At 34.0% G+C, this 19,060-nt stretch overlaps 1 protein-coding gene across 1 annotated transcript in view; it reads right to left on the bottom strand.

Annotated features, from left to right (window-relative positions):
* LOC107662975 (semaphorin-6B-like) overlaps positions 1 to 18,529 on the bottom strand; it is a 119,872-nt gene extending 101,343 nt beyond the window's left edge. Inside the window, exon 1 of the mRNA XM_016453110.1 lies at positions 18,421 to 18,529. The gene's annotated coding sequence lies outside the window, so the exon portion shown is untranslated. The remainder of the gene's footprint in view (positions 1 to 18,420) is intronic.
* Between the last annotated feature and the right edge of the window lie 531 nt (positions 18,530 to 19,060).

Below are 19,060 nucleotides of genomic sequence, written 5' to 3' on the forward strand. Positions count from 1 at the left end.
TATGGCTTATAGGCTGATGTTCATATTAGGTTTCCACCTTTAAAGCGAGAAAAAAATATTTCTTGCCTATGACAAGTACCATTGATTTTGACAGCTGTCATGCCAACGGCCCATTCAGAGTGTGCGGAAAATACACTTTAATTATGACAATGGTAGGTGGAAGTGACTTCGCAACACTTCATAAATATTGGCTGCACACAACAGCGCATTTACAATAAGTATTTCACACCGCAAACGCAGAAAATAAACAGGAAGTACAAGGTGCTAAATGCGTTTGATATTCTGAAGTTTCACACAGCCGCAGCAGTTTGCCAGGAGAATAAGGAGGAAGCAGATGGTGAACTGCATTTAGCAATCACCTCCCTCCAGCCCTGAGACCAGACACACGCTGCTTTTACTGGCACCTGTGTGTTTACTGCAATGACGTAATGAGGTTTATCTGTTCATTCATCTATGCATTCATCAATCCGTCATTCCCTCTGTCATCCACCATCTATTCCATCTGTATTCATCCGTTCATCCAAAACTATCTATACCTATACATAAAAATAAATCAATAAACTTCATTCATTAATCTTGCATAAAGGCTGCATTCATCTAGATTTAGTTCAAGCAGTCAGATAAACATGTCTATTTCCAGAAGAGTGAAAAGGTCTTAAAGACGTCTGTTTCATGAAAAACATTCCCCGCTCTGACTGTCAGGGGTGTAATATGCTTTAATCTGATAGAAAGATAAACATTCAGTCTTTCGTTAAAAAAAAACGATTTCATTTGGCAAGAAAACAAAAAACCGAATTATAATCTTGCATAAAGGCTGCATTCATCTAGATTTAGTTAAAGCAGTCAGATAAACGTCTATTTCCAGAAGAGTGAAAAGGTCTTAAAGACGTCTGTTTCATGAAAAACATTCCCCGCTCTGACTGTCAGGGGTGTAATATGCTTTAATCTGATAGAAAGATAAACATTCAGTCTTTCGTTAAAAAAAAACGATTTCATTTGGCAAGAAAACAAAAAACCGAATTAACTTCTCTGATTGCTTCTTCAGAGACATAAACCACAGACAGAGTGACATTCAAAGGACCTGTCAGGATCCGGAGATGAAGGAAAGCCAGAAAGAGCTGAGATCATCGACACACATGGAGAGTGAATGCCAGGATAACTGAGACTGACTGCAGTCTTATCACAGCCAGACACCACTGTAAACAAATCCATCATATCCTGTTTAAGAAGAGCGCGAGCTGTAATACAGCATTACGGATGATGGGAACAATCTGTAGCAGATCCACACTCTGACATTTTTCCTGCATAATGTTCTTCATGACCTGAAAGTTTCCTTAAACTCATTTGACTTTGAGCCGGATTTTAAAGAGGTCATATCATGGAAAACACAACTTTTCTTGCTCTTTTGAAGTATGATTTTGATATATGCAAACAAACTATAAATGAAGCATGGAAACATCTAACTACACTATACTGGATTGATGCAAAGAAGACAGTTAAAACACAAACAATTTACAAAGAAGTATTAAAGGTACAGTTGCAACTACAGAAAAAATTGTGACTAACAATACACTAATAAATTCATGAATTAAAATTAATAACTATATAGAATACATATAAAATGTATTAAAAATGTATGAAATATATTAAAATATATTTTATACTAATAAATAAACATATACATAGGATGGTATGTAATAAAATAAAATAAAACAAATACATTGGTTTAAAATAAGGAAAAAAAAAAAGAATGAATGTCATGTAACCATTAATTGACATCAGTGAACCGTGTTAAATTATTGAAATCAGGGGGATTTCAAGCAAATATTTTAGGTCAAAGGGATTTGGCTGGCAAAGTTCACAAAAAGCACATTTATGTACACTTTTTAAATAAATTACTTTTTTTTTTTATATTTTAAATTGCAATAGCATTGCACAGAATAACTGTTTTTACTGTATTTTTGAATAAATAAATACTGTAAATAAATTAATCCTGAATGAGCAATACAAAAACAAATAAAAATACGTGTAAAAATAAATAAATAAATACATAAATAAACAAAATATTCCCTTTTAAAAAGAATGTTTAATATATATTTTTAGGGGCAGAGCATATTTCTGAACATTGGACATTTTGTCAACAATTTGTTGATGGTATCATATTTTCCAGCTGTTTAGTTTGAAAAAATGTGACTGGATTTTAATAAATCTAATACCCAGTCACGGTGTAAACAAAGAAGAATAATTCACGCTACTAATGTGAACAACATCCTGCAGGAAAAATCACAATGGCACATTAACAACAACAATAACAGTCCAAAAACTCACAAAGCCACTCATTTTTAACAGCAACACTAGCTTACAATCAAACTGAGTAATAAAACACATTAAACGGGCAATAGTGTGCTTGCATGTTTTGTTCCAACTCTCTTAGCGAGTAAAAATGATTGATGATTTTCTCGAATGCATTTATGGACTCCCGTGCGAAAGAAAAATCTGCTGAATTCTGGAGGTGAGAACGGGGGATGCATTTGTCATTTCACCGCAAACAGTGGCGTCTGAAGCGCTCCATTTACAGCACAGATCAACAGCAGCAGCCACAGCATTCGTTTAAAGGTTAAAAAGAAGCAAAGCCAAAGAACGAGAAAGAGAGAGAGAGAGAGAATGAAGTCTGGGCCAGGGAAACTTCGTGAGGTCAGCAGTGCTGAAAATGGCAGTGTTATCAACAAACCCACCACTGCTGCTCTTTGCAAAGGGCTGAAAGATAGAGGCTGAGGTTAAGCTACGGCTCGCTGGCACACACAGACATGCTGGGAAAAAGCCTGACTCCTAACAGATTCCTGATAATGCGCCTATATGCACCAGCGCTGGAGAGGGTTTTGAACAAGAGGTGGGTCTCAATTCGCTCCCTAGTTTAGTAGTAAATATGCAGGGAGTCTTTTTTAGGACTGTACCATTGTTAAAATCCTTTGAATGTACTGAAAAACACAAAAATACCCACAACATGCCATAAAAAAGCAAGCATTGGCTGCTCACTGTATTCGCTCAGTGGAAATGTTTCCTCTGCAGACTGTGAACTCATTTTTGTTGTATTTTTATTTATGTAAAATGTTTTTCCCATTTATTGTTGATTAAAATTATGCTTTGCCACAAAAAAAAGATATTTGAAATTGTTTTGTTACAAAGCATAATAACTGTATTCAACAATAAAATAAGAAAAGCATTTTACATATGCTTTAAGTTTTTAAACATTTTTTAACACCGTTTTTTTTTTTTAAGTTTTACATTTATAAATAAAAATAGAATTTCAAAACTTTTCAAGAACAATTTCTGATAAGTTCTTCTTCAGCCTGCCAAGTTGTCAAAACATTTTTATTTTATTTTATATTTACAAATGCAAGTTTTTTTAATGTATAACTCCTAAGCTATTTACATAAAATACTTTACATATTTTCAATTATTTTCAATTATTTTGCATATTTATTTTACATATTACTTCAATTTAAAATATTTTAAATCTACATATATAAATAAAAAAATACAACAAAAACTTTCCAAGAGCAATTTTTCGAAAAACATTTTGAGTAAGTGAATACAATCATAGAAATTATTTAACCTTTATTTATATACTGTATGTACATTTTATTTTACCATTTTTAACTTATGCTATTTTTAATAGTATATTTAATTATATTATATATTTTTATAATAATATTATTATATTTAATAATATAATTTAACATAATATTTTTAATACACTTTTATGGTTATTATAGTTAACTCAAACTAAAACTATTAAAAAAAAATCCTTTCATTACTTGAAAAAAACACACTTTCATTTAAATAAAATAAGATAAATGACAAATACACACAACCAAATTACTAAAACTTAAACTAAAAAGAAAATAAAAATATATATTTTTTTTTTTTTATAAAAACTATAATAGGATCTAAATGATAAATGACCCTGCTAATGCAAGATATTCTTTCCATTAATATAAAAAAGTAATCAAAAATGGGTCACAAGCACACTTCAGAATGGCACTGTATTTTTACCAGCTATAATGAAGCTATACACAATGCACAAAACAAATGATGCTAGCAGTTGCATGACCTTGTAACAGTGTTATGAGGTACACCAGTGTTTGTACACCAGTGTCTAAATTTGTACTGATTCCCAACATAAAGAATGAAGCGATGTAATGAGACACAGCCTACACCTCATCAGTCGTCAAAAAGACAGGACAGGAAATTCAAATCAGAGGTTAATGTACAGATGTCAGCTTATGCAATTCTCCGAGGCCCTCCCGGCTTCAATGGGCCAGCATTAGCATAGACCGCAGGGCTCGAGGGGGGAGACTGATGACCAGAGTAGATGCGGTTTCAAACCCCAGGAGACTTGCCATCGGCAAAATGAATTGGTAACCAGAACGGAGGCTGAATCAATGCAGTAGGCACCAGCATTAGAGCTTCAAACATACACAGAGAGAGTGAGAGAGACTTGATTAAATGGTCCGATTACAAACCACTTGCACATTAAAACACATCAGACCGATGAAAATGATTAATGAGTCCATACCAAACACGTTACCGGCCAATCAAATGGCAGCTTGGGTGGAGGAGGTTATGGAGGTAATATTTCATTTTCTGAAGAGTGGTGCTTGTCTATGCAAAAGCCAATGACATGATTCTAAGGTGTTACTATGTTGTTGCTAAGGCGTTTTCAGTGCTTTTGTTGCATTGCAGTGAGGTTGTTGGGTGGTTTCTTACTGGTTTAATTTAATTTTAAGTAACAGTGATACTATATACCACTATAAACCATTAAAGGAATAGTTCACCCAAAAATTTAAATTTGTTGAAAATTTTCTCACCCTCAAACCATCCAAAATTTAAATGAGTTTGTTTCTTCATCTAAACAGATTTGGTCAAAATTAGCATTACATCACTTGCTCACCAATGGATCCTCTGCAGTGAATGGGTGCCGTCAGAATGAGAGTCCAAACAGCTGATGAAAACATTACAATAATCCACAAGTAATCCACACCACTCCAGTCCATCAATTAATATCTTGTTTCCTACAAATGTGCATATTTGTAAGAAACAAATCCATCATTAAGACGTTTTTAACTTTACACCGTTTCTGGAAAAAAAAAATGTATCAAGAGGCGGGTAGCGAACGGAACCAGATTGCACAAAAAGCCCAATTCAATCCTATAAATGGCTTTTCTTTTAATGAATTTAGTTCAAATGAAATGAATGGGTCTGTATGGGGTCTTTCACTGACATTTCACTTTCAATTAGATGGAGGTCTGATATTCACTGACTCTTGTGAGATGTGAGTTTGATTGCTGCAAAACTATCTAGCAATTCCAAGGTTAAGTCTATCTCCTCTGTGAATTTCAGATGAATATGGGCAACGTTGCACTGACCTTGCTAAAAATGAGCAGATAAAAAAAAAAAATCTTGCACAGTACATGATAATGCTTCAACTTATGTCATCTGCTCTGCTGGATTTAAAGTGAACATGAAAAGCCATATGCTACCTATATTTTAATTATAAAATATGATGCAGAGGGACTTTATTATCTGTAGGAATACTGGATATCAGAGAAACCAACAAAAAATCATTTTAATATATAATATATTAATATATTATATTAATTTAATATGTGTGTGTGTATGTATGTATATATATATATATATATATATATAGTATATATATATATTTTTAAAGATATTAGCACTTCTATTTACCAAGGGGACAAAAGTGACTTTTATTTCAAATAAATGCTGTTCTTTTGATCAAACAACTCTGAACAAAAACAGATCACAGTTCCACAAAAATATTAAGGAGCAAAATTGTTTTCAACATGGATAATAATAAGAAATGTTTCTATTAGAATGTTTTCTGAAGGATCGTGTAACAATAAAGACTGGAGTAAATTATATTTAAATTACATTCAAATATGAAACGTTTATTTTAAATTGTAATAATATTTCACAATAGTACTGTTTTTACTGTATTTTTGATCAAATAAATGAAGCCTCACAGAGCATGAGAGATTTATTTCAGAACCAATCACAAACTGTTGAACAGTACTATATATGTTTTTGCCTTTTAACTTTACTAATAAAATGACCTCGTGTAAATTAAAAATAATCAAATGTACCATATGCACATACCTTTAATATATCAAATAGCCATTTATGTATACGCTATGTTATGGATGCTTGTTGTTAATGAATTGCAAGCAGTCTGTTTGCAGAGTTGACTGCTCTTGACAGATTTCCCATCATGCACCACAGAGAAAAATTAAAAGAATAAAGCAAAACTAAATGCCCAAGAAAAAAAAAATAGCAAAAGAGAACAAAAAGACTGTGAGCGAGAGAAAGGTAAACAGTTATTTTGGCAGTCATTCTTTCCAAAATCCCATCGTGCACTTTTCCTCAGAGATATTCTTGTGTTCCTCGCCACTTAAACAACATCACACACTTCTGAAAGTCTTAATTCCTCTCACTTTATTCTTCCCCATTGGGGGGTCACGAAGCTAAACGCTCCTGCGACATCTGACAATGACAAGATGAATTTCAAGACATTTCTTTTCAAAAAAGCTTCTTTTCAGCTGACTCTCATTAATCAAGTTATGGCTTCAGATGGCTGACACTGGAATCAAAGCGACCCAAGTTAGTTTTCGGCTCTTTCTTTTCCTCTGCCATGTGTGCTCTGAAGAATAACCTCCCGCCGCCTGCATGTCTGGTGTCTAGGGGAGCAGGTCAGGGGATTGATGCCCCTCTCCAGCCGAGCTTGTGTGATCTACTTCTTCGCAGATACTGCCACATTGCAGGCGCTTTTCAAAAGGGGCATTACCCGCTTTCTAAAAGCTGCACAATAGCATGGTGGGACATCCAGCATTCCGCATGTCCATGTCATAACTGGGTGATGCATTTCCTCTCAGCATGCATTAACAGATCACGAGTGACTGCAGGGAAAACATCTCAATATGTTTACAATGCTTATGACAAAAACGGTCCATTGCTTGACAGAGAAACCAATCATGTTCCATGTTTAATATTAAAACATCATACTATAGCATACTATGATTGAACACTGTCTCACATTTAAACATTTTGATGGTCCATAAGAAATAAAAGTCATAAATTGCATTTCATAGACAGAAATCAGTGTAAACAGAGAGCAAATGGAGACTTCTGCCAAAGCCTTCAGCATCTCACTAGATTTTTTTCTCTTGAGAAAAAGAACCCATTAATCTCACATGTCTCCTCTAGAGTTTCAAAAGAAATTCCTTAGAAACAGAACATATTTAAATATTCATAAAAATCATTAATTAAAATATATTAATAAAAACTGACACAAGTATCTAAAAATTGATATGTACTAGGAATTCCTTAGAAACAGAAAATATTTATGTATTTATTATAAATAAAAACATTAATAAAAATGTATATGTAAGTATCAAAGAGATTTACAATAGAGGACAACAGAAGTAAGCAAACCAACAAAAGAGCAATATGTACTAAGAAAGACAGTCTAACACGTGTGTGTGTGTGTATATATATATATATATACTGTATACACACACACACACATGCACATAATTTATTTAATTTTTATTCATAGATTTCTTGAGTTCCATAGAAACAGATAAACTAACTATTTATTTATTTATTTATTTATTTTTCACCTTTATTATATTCAATAAAATCACAATAATTATCTATCTATCTATCTATCTATCTATCTATCTATCTATCTATCTATCTATCTATCTATCTATCTATCTTCTTTTGTTCTGTTTTTGTGATAGATGTTTGGACCCCCTTGAAAACGAGCATTTTTATATTTTGTTTTTATACCTAAAATTCCTAAATTCCTTAAATAAATATTTGTTTTCTTTGTCTATTTATTTCCCTTTAGAATGCCTTGTTTTTGTCCTATTCCATCTATCTACAGTTAGCATCACCCTAAACAAACTCCCTGCCAGGCATTTCAATAAAATGTGTGAATGCAAATTTCAATATGTATAATATACACTATGAAATCATTCCATTTTGCTTTTTAGCAGTGAAATCCATTCAGCAATGCTACAGGCACAGTATGAACAGTCATATATAAACAGCCAAGAAATGTCCTAATAGGTGAAACCCCAAAAAAACAATTTGACACCTGCGGTTTTGAACCCGCCGATGTCAGTAGAGCCATGCTGGGAATACGGGAGAGGGAGTAATATTCCGTTTCGCTTCAGTGCAAGCACTCGGTTACTTTGAACAGCATTTTATTTGTTTACCCAAAGCCCGCCAGCCGCACAACATGAATTTATATTCCAATAAGAGGGAGGTGAGAGTTACACAGGCTGTTACGGTCTCCTTGTTCACCACAAAACACTATGAGAGCGCTGCAAAACCCTCACTGGTCAGAATGTAATGTTCCTAAATGATAGTACATAATGCTAAGATGTGCTAAATGTAGATTATTCTGGAAATACACAATGAAAAACATAGACCTACAGGGTGACATTACAGTGAAGGTTATCTAAAGTACAAATAAAGAGTTTGCGAGAGTTTTGGGTGGCTAAATCTGGAACATTGTGTGTTTAACTGCTGATGAAATTTAGGAGCTAATCGGTGGCTAACTGCTTTTAAATGAGCCCCTTATGACCAGTTGTGTCTATTTGATTTCACAGGCCTGCACGCACTCTTTTATGAGGTGGGGCTTTGGGAAATACACATCGCTCACAACACGATACGTTATAAGAGCTTCCTCTCATCTCCTGTGTTAATAGACTGTCATAACCTTAATTCAAGATATATTAAGATGTTCTCAGAGAATGGTTTTCTTATGCCATTGGTAAATAGTAAATGTAGTAAAATATGCTTAAAACAATGAAGTAATAAAATACATTTGCTTTAAAGGGGTCATATGAAGCGATTGAAATTTTTCCTTTCTCTTTGGAGTGTTACAAGCTCTTGGTGCATAAAGAAGATCTGTAAATTTGCAAAGACTAAAGTCTCAAATCCAAAGAGATATTCTTTATAAAAGTTAAGAGTCAGCCACACCTACCTAAAACGGCTCGTTCTAACACGCCCCCACATATCTACATCACTATGTGGGAAGATTTGCATAACGCCGCCCAAACATTTGTTCACGCAAAGAAAGAAGGCGTAACTTTTATTCTCACTGTAGTGTTGTTGTTGCTGCTGCCATGTCGTGAAGGCGCTGTGTGTTTCATTGTGAAAGCGAAACTACTTTGTTTGGCCTTCCAAAAGAGGACGATATGGCTTCGTCATGCCTGGAGCTGATTCGTGCTGGTCGCTGAGGAAATACTTCAACTTCGCGCTGTGGATCACCGGATCGGCTTTCACCGTGGACGAAGCGGAGTCCAGCCCGGGGTCGTCACATGTGGTTGCCGCAGGCATCACAATATGGTAAGGGACGTAACATTTCCGTCACACGCTTGAGGTATTTGATAATGTTCTTTTTAGCAACATCATATGACCCCTTTAAGATTTACTACTGTTTTCTTTTTAAATAACTCATTCTTATATTCAGCAAGGAGATGTTAAATGTATCAAAAGAGTCAGTAAAGACATCTGTAATGTTTCAAATGATTTCTATTTCAAACAAATGCTGTTATTTCTATTCATCAAGGGATCCTGAAAAAAAAATATTAGGTAGCATAACTGTTTTCAACATTGATAAGAAATGTTTCTTGAACATCAAATCAGCATATTAGAATTATTTCTGAAGGATCACGTGACACTGAAGACTGGAGTAATGATGCTGAAAATTCAGCTTTGCATCACAGGAATAAATTACAATTTACAATATATTACAACAACAATAGAATATATACAATAGAAAACAATTATTTTAAATTGTAATAATATTCCACAATATTACTGTTTTTACTGTATTTTTGATCAAATAAATGCAGCCTTGGTGAGCAAAAGAGGCTTCTCTCAAAAATCTTACCAACCAAGTTTTGAACATATATTCTTTTTCCTATATTTCTCGCATTATTTTACACAATTTTGCTTCTAAAGTAAATGTATATGTTTTTTAAAGAGATAGTTCACCCAAAAATAACAATTCTGTCATCATTTACTCCCCTTCATATAGTTCCAAAACTGAACATAATTCTTTTATGAACATAAAAGAAGATATTTTGAAAATGTTCAATGTTCAGAAAGCTTTGGAAACCATTGACTTGCAATGTATGGACAAAAAACACTTCACATTTGCATTGTTTTTAATATCTTCATTTATGTAAATGATGACAGAATTCAGGGATCTTACTTTTACCACAAAACAAGACAAAATACTGAAAAAGAAAATGTTTTGGCAATGACGACATCGGTTGCCAAACCAGCTATCTTGTACCAGCTAGAAACCGCATAAAACCATCAACTATCAAACTTAATTATCCAATAACGTTCACAGCAGATGCAAAGATGTGTCTGTGTCTGTGGAGCTTGTTAGCTCACATTCAGCTCATTGTTAGCGCCACAGATGACTCAAGGTGACCCATGTGAACTTTCAAACAGCACGTAGAGATAATTGAAGACCTCTCAACTCTGCTGGAGAGTAGGATACTGTTTTAAGAACATCAATTGGATGTGAAGCGCCTCACTGGACACAAGCGTACAGGTACTGTGAATTTTGAAGAAGAATGCAAAGCTGTGGAACAAGGGACGGTTTACTTGCCTAAATTCTTGTCAGGGAAAATATCGCTGACTTGCAGTTAACCAATTGCGATATCTCAAGGAAGTAGAGAGAACAATGAAGTCTTTGAGGATCAATAAACTGTCACATGAATTTTCTCTAAATGTGTCTGGTGCTCTCCCATAATTCTGTATCTCTAACTGTGACTCTAGTCTGTCAATACTTAATGATTTAATATCAGTCCATTCTTGGCCTCTGACACCAAAACATATTGGATTCGAAAGCAAGAGTTTCTGAAATATAACAGGCGTAGAGCAGAAAACAGTTTACTTTATTTCAACTTAAAAATACTGAAGTGTTCAGAGAAAAAAAGCTGTGAACTGAAATAAAAAAGAAAAACATGTCTTTAATATTGCTATTACTTCTGCTGGACAGCAATGAGATTAAACGCAGAGCAAATGGTGACTTCAAACTGTAATACTGAAGTTTTCAGAAGGAGGAATCTATTTACATATGGCATCTCTTTAATATCTTGTTTGCTTCTCCAGGAAAGTGTTGAGAACAGTGTTGGGGAAAGTTACTTTTAAAAGTAATGCATTACAATATTGTGTTACTCCATAAAAAAGTAACTAATTACGTTAGTTACTTTTTATGGAAAGTAATGCGTTACGTTACTTTTGTGTTACTTTTTAAATCTGGACAGGGCTTGCTTGTTTGTTTTTAAAATAAAAAAAGTTCTATTTTTGGCAAATATAAAAGCCTTTTCACACCAAAAGTGAAATGAATAAGCCTCAGGCTGAAGGGAAAGTACATTTACGTCCGTACAGTAGAATGCAGAAGAAGAAATTTCAACACACTTCAGCAATAAAAAAAGACACATATGTTTGTCTAAAGTAATTTTTGCTTATTAGTATGGTTGAATTGGATCATCGAAGGTCAGAAGCAAAGACATTGGGTAATAGAATGGGATTAAATACATAAAGGATATTTGTGTTGTTTAACATTTAATTATTGCAGGTTTGCGTCATATTCTGAGTTGCATTCTTTTTATTCATTTTGAGGAATACTGAATCTGTTTTGGGGTTTTTTTGGTGAGTGAGTGAGATGAATTAATGCATATTCATATTTATTTTTATTCATTTTGAGGAATACTGAATCTGTGTGTTTTTTTTTTGTGAGTGAGATGAATTCATGCATATTCATATTTATTTTAGAACTACAGTAACATCTTCTGATTTCTCTCAAGATTGGGACAGGAGAGCTGTCAATCAATACATTTGAAAAAAAAAAAAGTAACTTGCGTTACTTATTTGAAAAAATAACTCAGATATTCTCTTGTAAATTAAAAAGTAATGCGTTACTTTACTAGTTACTTGAAAAAAGTAATCTGATTACGTAACTCGCGTTACTTGTAATGCGTTACCCCCAACACTGGTTGAGAATATGCCTCTATCTACATTTCTGCATTTTTTTTCTGTGTAATACATTTTGACGTTTGCGTCACATAAACATCATATGCATGGCTTTCTGACAGGGTAAACTTGCTCGGTAGCTCACCTGGTACGCATTGCACTTGTGAGTCCCATGAAAGACAAGTCACGAAAAAGAGCTGAAAAAGCAAACTAAAATGACATCTGCTTCAACAAATGCATTTTAACTCAAGTTTGTTTTTGTTAACACTATTAGTTAGGTTTAGTGTAGGTGATACATTATTTTCAAATGCATAAAGCATTAAACTTTTAGAGACCAGACATTTAATTTCCGAACTGCCATCATACATACAACAAACAACATAATAAAATGCTGCCAGATTCATGTTTACCTGTTTCAGATAAAATGCGCTTTTAAGGCCACTCACAGAACATTTCACTTTGAACGTGTTGTGAAATGTGCATCATTTATTCATTTGTATTTTTTGTAACACCATGTCAGCAGCAAGGCTATCTTCATAGTAAGAACAATGTGAATAACAAAAAGCTGCATAATTAATCATTTTTTTTAAATAAAATATAATATTAATACAAAACAAAAAATCTAAAACGTTCATTCGATACTTTTTTTAATACATCAGTTAAACATAGTAAAAACATAGTAAAACCTTGTCTATTTACTTAAAAAACTGTGCAGTCCAGTAAAATGTTTAACAATTTGACAAGGAAGGTATAATGTTGGTGCTTTACCTTTCAAAGAAAAACATGGATTTAAAATAAAAAATAAAAAAAATCTTTCTATTGCAAAATATGTAAGAAGTAACATAATATACACTGTAAAAAATGTTTTGTTCATTATAAGTTATAAGTTATAAATAATACAAAGATTATTGAAGTTTGTTTTATAAGAAAATACTATTTCACTCATTCTACTTCAAAATGTTGTTTAATTTAATGCATTACTTGCTGTTGTATTTATTATTATTCTTTTGTAATTAATTGTAAAATGTACTAGCAATTTCTGAGTGAACATTATTTCTACAAAAAAAAAAATGTTCAGTGTAATTTTGCAGAAAAGTAGCCACAGACAAAATAATATAGAATTGGACTCATATAAACTTTCAAAAGAGATCATTAACCAATAATCAAAATTCTTCTAAAATGAAATGATCTGAGCTATAATAGCTCAATGAATATTATAGTACATCTCACTTGTGTCTTTTATTGGTACTTCTTTCACAAAGCTATTGAAACCTAAACGACACATAACTGAGAACTCAGTTAAGTCTCCTGGGCGATGAAAGAGCAACGTCTAAGCAATAAAAATACACCCTCCGGCTGAGTTACACACACAAACACAGATGCACACACATCCGAATAACACCTTGAGCTCTAAATCTTCCCTTATTGTTGAAAGACGAGAGCAATCCTTTGGCCTGTGGACCACGAAAGGGTACAAGGCCGGTCATCACGCGCAACAAGTTGCAGACAACAGCGAGACGTCACCTTTGGGCACTCGAGCTTGCGGTGCATGAAGAGGAGGAGGAGGGCCTCCTCAGCGCTGCCACACCCCAGTGATGGGTGCTCGGCCCCCGGGAGAGACGGGAAAGGGGGACTATGTGTATTAACCCGAACAGACACCTGCTATTTTTGTGCAGCACCTGCCTGGCTGGCCTGCTGTGCTGCTGTCTGTGTGCACTGCAGAGATAACAGGGGGACTATTCACAGCTAGTCAGTCGGAGAGAGTCAAGCCCTGTCTCACTTTCTATGTGTGTGTGTGTCTGTGTGTGTGTCTTACTCTCTCACACACATCGAGACCAGCTCTGTTGCTCTGTTTACCCTCCCTTTCTGTCCAACAAACACACAGACACTGACACTGACACAACTCTTATACAAATGCACTATCAATCCTTCTCAAGCAATTCCGGCTCAATCCATGTATCTTTACGTCTTTTTTTGCAGACACACACACACACACACACACACACACATTCAGTCTGTCTGCTGCAGACTGCGGCCAGCTGATCTTGGAAAATTAAGCATTTTTTTGTGAAAATCTTGTTATCATTTCCAGTTTTGTGAATAACAATCACTCTAACAAAGCATCTCGCAATCGGCAAGCAACAAATGCATAATTGGATTCAAAATTATATATAGACCACATCCAACTTCTCTCTGGGGTTTATTGTTCACTCTATTTCTCTCTACGGACTCTTTTCACAGACTGTGATAGCTCATTTCACTCATTAGAATTTTTACAAATATTTTAATTTAAAAAGAAATTAATGTACATCTATAACAGTACCTTGGCATTAAATTACAGAAAACTAGGTAACGCTACTGCATGGTTGAGCGAGAGACGGTAAATTTCATCCTCTCTTCTGACCAATGTAATCAATCGCTTGATTTTTTTCCTCTTCTGAAAAGTCATAGAAACGCTTTTTGTTGCTATTGGGGCAAATGGGAACGCAAAAATTATATCTGTCGCAGTTTCCGCTCACCACTATATAAGGTCCATCATTAGTGGTAATTGTCATACTTTGGGTTAGTGATTTAATAAAACCAATAACTCTGAATATTAAACTTTGTCATGTATCTTGACATAAATGATATCTTCAATTAGTGCTGCATGATCAATGGCATTTTAATCACAATCATGATTTCTGTTTCTCTCACTTATTTACACATAATCATCTGTAATATTTGAGATATATCCAACATGACTATATTGTTTGTTATTGTGGTTGCTGAATAAATGCACTTACACAACCTCTATGCTATAATACAAGTCTTTTTGTTGTTTTAATAGAATAACAATGAACATAATTTGGAATTTTTGCAATTAATGTTAGGAATTTAATTGTTTTAGCTTTTGAAAGAAAAGCTTTACAAGTTTTCTTAATGTAGAGAGTGTAATGTACACGATAAACCGGGAAATCAGGTCAAATAAACCCTGCATATGACTTGACATTTTCTTAATGTGTGCTTACGTGAAAGTGCAATGATTCTAATGAAATGTAAAACAATTGTGATTAATAATCATTTTGAGCAAAATAATCGTAATTATTAGTGCAACCATTATCATACAGCCCTTTATTTTGCTTTTTGAGAAGACGTTTGCTATTGCTTTTCTATGTCATCAGAGTTACGATTTTCGCTTGGTGAATGATAAAAGATGATCACAGAGGCTCTTTTGAATTGGTCGCCTATCAATCACACAGAACATCTTTAACTACCACACAGCAACTTGCTAAAAACTACTCTTAAGATCTTAAGTGCATAGCAACACCTTGGCAACCACCCAGACCACTCTGAGTTTTGCACAGACAAGCAACAGTTGTTATTTACTGTGCACTGTATTCAAACACAAACATTTTAGCTCACGTCATCTGTACAACATGCAGCTAGTGTTACGTTTCCACTGTTATCTATAGATGTTATCGTCTGTCTAAACGTTCTGTTCTTCCCTGCACATCTCCAGACTGTCCTTACACATGACTTATTTTTCAAAGTCCTGGAACCTATGGGTAAAAATAAATAAATAATATAAATAAATCATGCGGTGCCTAAGAGGGCAAAGACAGCACGTCAGCAAACAGAAAAACAACGAGCAGTTACAGGCCAGCTACTTTTTACAACATCTTGGTGTAGGACGATTCTGTCTTTCTCAGGAAGATACTGCCTCATGGAGAGATGTGTTAGTTTTCTTTTAGGTCCTGTTTGTCGTTTCAGCCATCATGAGCATACTGCATATAGCTCTTTTAGTCCTTTTTGTAGTACTAAATAATAATAATAATAATAATGCTTTTAAATAATATTCTTGAAATGCCTGGGATTGCTCATGACAGTTATTTATTTAGCTATAAAGAAAATTATTAATTTATTAAATTCCCCCCAAAAAATCTATATATATAAAAATTATATATATATTATAAAATAGTTGGCACACTGAAACGCTACAGTACCATTACAAAATATTAAATAATGATTTATTGTAATGTTTTAATGCATTAGCTACCATGAACTGAAAAATTAACCACCTTTTTACAGGTCTTATTAATAGCCATTTTTAATTTAGAACTATACTATTGCTCATTGTTTATTCAAAATACATTGACAAAATACAAAATATAAGTGTTCATTTATAACTTGAAATGTTAAATATGTTTTAATAAATATAGAAAATAACATTAAAAGTCTTGTTAATTCATGATATGTAATCAACCTTTCAAGGGACTATGGATAAAAATTTGCCAATTTGGCTAAATCTTTGGTACACTTTATATATTGTCATGTATTATTAATGTGTGTTGTCCCCGATCAAATAAACAACAAATTAAAAATAAAACAAAACAAAAATAAATAAATAAATTAAAAAAATATATAATAATAATAATAATAAAAGTGCATTAATTAATTTTAGCGGACTGAACCTTTCTGTTAGCCCAAAAAACACACTGCAAATGGTGTTAACTTGACACAATTTGACATCAGTTAAAAAATCCATTAAAAAGACGGATTTTGAAAGCTTCTTTTGTGAGGGTAGTCATACATTTTTAGTGTATACCATGGTATTACCTTATGACAGCCTCACTATACCATGGTACCACCATAAAAGCATTTGAAAGTTTATTTCTAGTTAAGTTTACCTTATAAATGGCTGGTTTTCCTTGGAAACAAGGGAAGCAGTTCCTGTTAACTAAGCTTATAAATTATGCAAAACTACTAGAGCAACAAACCCAGGCAGACAATCATCATATGCAGAACGCAAAGGACAAAAGCCAAATTTAGGTGGTGACTGCATTTCAGTCATGTATGTATATCCCAAAGCACGTGGTGAACCGATCCCCTATCCTCCAAGCCAATATATGAAAGCTTTGTCTTCAGAAACACTGTTGACATGCGAAACGTGCTTTACATAAGCCTGGCACTGGAGAGGTTTGTTTATTACCAGCAAGAGCCGCAGAATTATGAAGCATCAGCGGGCCTGGAGTGTGCATGCATTCACAACAATAGAACGATGAACCAATGAAAGCCACGACGCATCCGATCGCTCACCCAGCACTTGAGCGAATTACAAACTAAACAATTTTGCAAGATATGGATCTTGCATGCATGACCTATGAGACATGCTCCTGAAAGCCAATAAGCCCTGAATGAGATTTTAAAAAAAGCCCTATCAACAAGCTACACCTGGTTAAAATTCCTAAAGGGATGTGAACAGAATTGCATCATTATTTCAAAGCAATTCTAAAGGATTCTAATTGGATTTTTCTAGCAAAATAAAACATCACACAAACAATAACTAGATCTTTCAGACCACCAATATAATCAAAAAAACTGTCCATGTGATTTCCTTTAAATGTCCAAAACATTATTCCAGTACAAGACATATAAAGCTCTGAAAAAGATTACACAATATCCAATAAGACTCTAAGAATCAAGAATCAAAAAATTCTGGAAATCCTGTTGGATCCTTTTAGGATTGGTTTCAAATGACAATATTCCGATTCCAGTTCCAATAGAAATATATATATATATATATATATATATATACAGTATATATTTCTCCTTGACTAGGGTGTACATATTAATATAATTATACTAAAGCATCTTAAGGACTTATTGTGATCTTTCAGAAACCCATGCTTCCCACCAGGACTTTTACATCACCCATAGAACCAATGCCTTCATCAAAAGAAATGTAAGGAAAATCTCATTTTCTTTCACAAACTCTTAGCTTCAATTTGATTTCCTTTAACTGCCCAATAGCAAGGCATTATTCCATTACAATACGTAGAGCGTTCATATTCAACAGACATGTTTAATCCCAAAAAATACTGCAGGAATTTCAGTTTATCCAGTTGGATTTGATTCTTAAAGGATTCTTACTGGATCCAAATGTTAATGCTATATAGATACTCCTCCAGGATTTTATGAATAGGGTGGATGTATTGATGAACCTTCTTCAAGATCAAATGTGCATCATGGTCAGAAATGACAAAAACATGCCTGTAAAAGTGACAAAGAGCTCCATATATTTATAGTCCGACTGAGGCAAAAAAAAAACTTAATTCATCCTCTGTTTTTGTATTTTGTCGGTCATTCTTAATATTTTAGGCCAATAATTATGGTTTTAGCGCCTCTGCAGAGCTAATATTAAACGTTTGTGATTAAATCAGCAAATAAAATCCTAACAAAACATAATGCCCCTGAAATTAGTTTCCTTAATAATAATAATAATAATAATAATAAAAGTTAATTTCTTACTCTATAAATCTATAACTAAAATATGACTGACCGGCTCACCTGGTAAGTTGGGTGTCGGTGCGTTTAAATCCTCAAGGTGATGCGTTCCTTCCTGGCGCAGGATGCGGGACAAAGCTGATAATTTCACCTGCCTCCCATCCAAAGCGATCACGCGCACCGGGGTGACATATCAGTACGACACGGGCGTCTTTGAGCGGGGTCCGGTGCGCACCGGGCGTTTATAGCTCACACACACACACACACATTCAGTTAGGCAACGTATACACAGTCTGATAATTAGATCTAATATCTTAATGGTTTCTTTAGATTAAAAGGAGAGCAAATAGAGAGAATAGATTTTCCCCTGAGAAAAACACCCTATTAATTTCATGCGTCCTCTGAGATTCATTGGAGATCTCAACAATGTCTCAAACTTTACAGAAGACAATATTCAATATTATATACATCTCAATATGAACTGACATATTTCTCATCAAATTGGTTCAAGACCAAATGATCTGTACCCACATTAATTCCATGTATGTTTGGTTTGCGTCTTATTTGGTTTCAGGAGTAATATCTGAGACAAAATCAGTACTTGAATTAAATGTATTTCACATCTTCATTAAAGGGGTCATATGATGCGATTTAAATTTTTCCTTTCTCTTGGAAGTGTTACAAGCTCTTGGTGCATACGTTT

The sequence above is a fragment of the Sinocyclocheilus anshuiensis genome, unplaced genomic scaffold (genome assembly GCF_001515605.1).
Source record: "Sinocyclocheilus anshuiensis isolate Anshui unplaced genomic scaffold, SAMN03320099.WGS_v1.1 scaffold1659, whole genome shotgun sequence".
Classification (NCBI taxonomy): Eukaryota; Metazoa; Chordata; class Actinopteri; order Cypriniformes; family Cyprinidae; genus Sinocyclocheilus; species Sinocyclocheilus anshuiensis.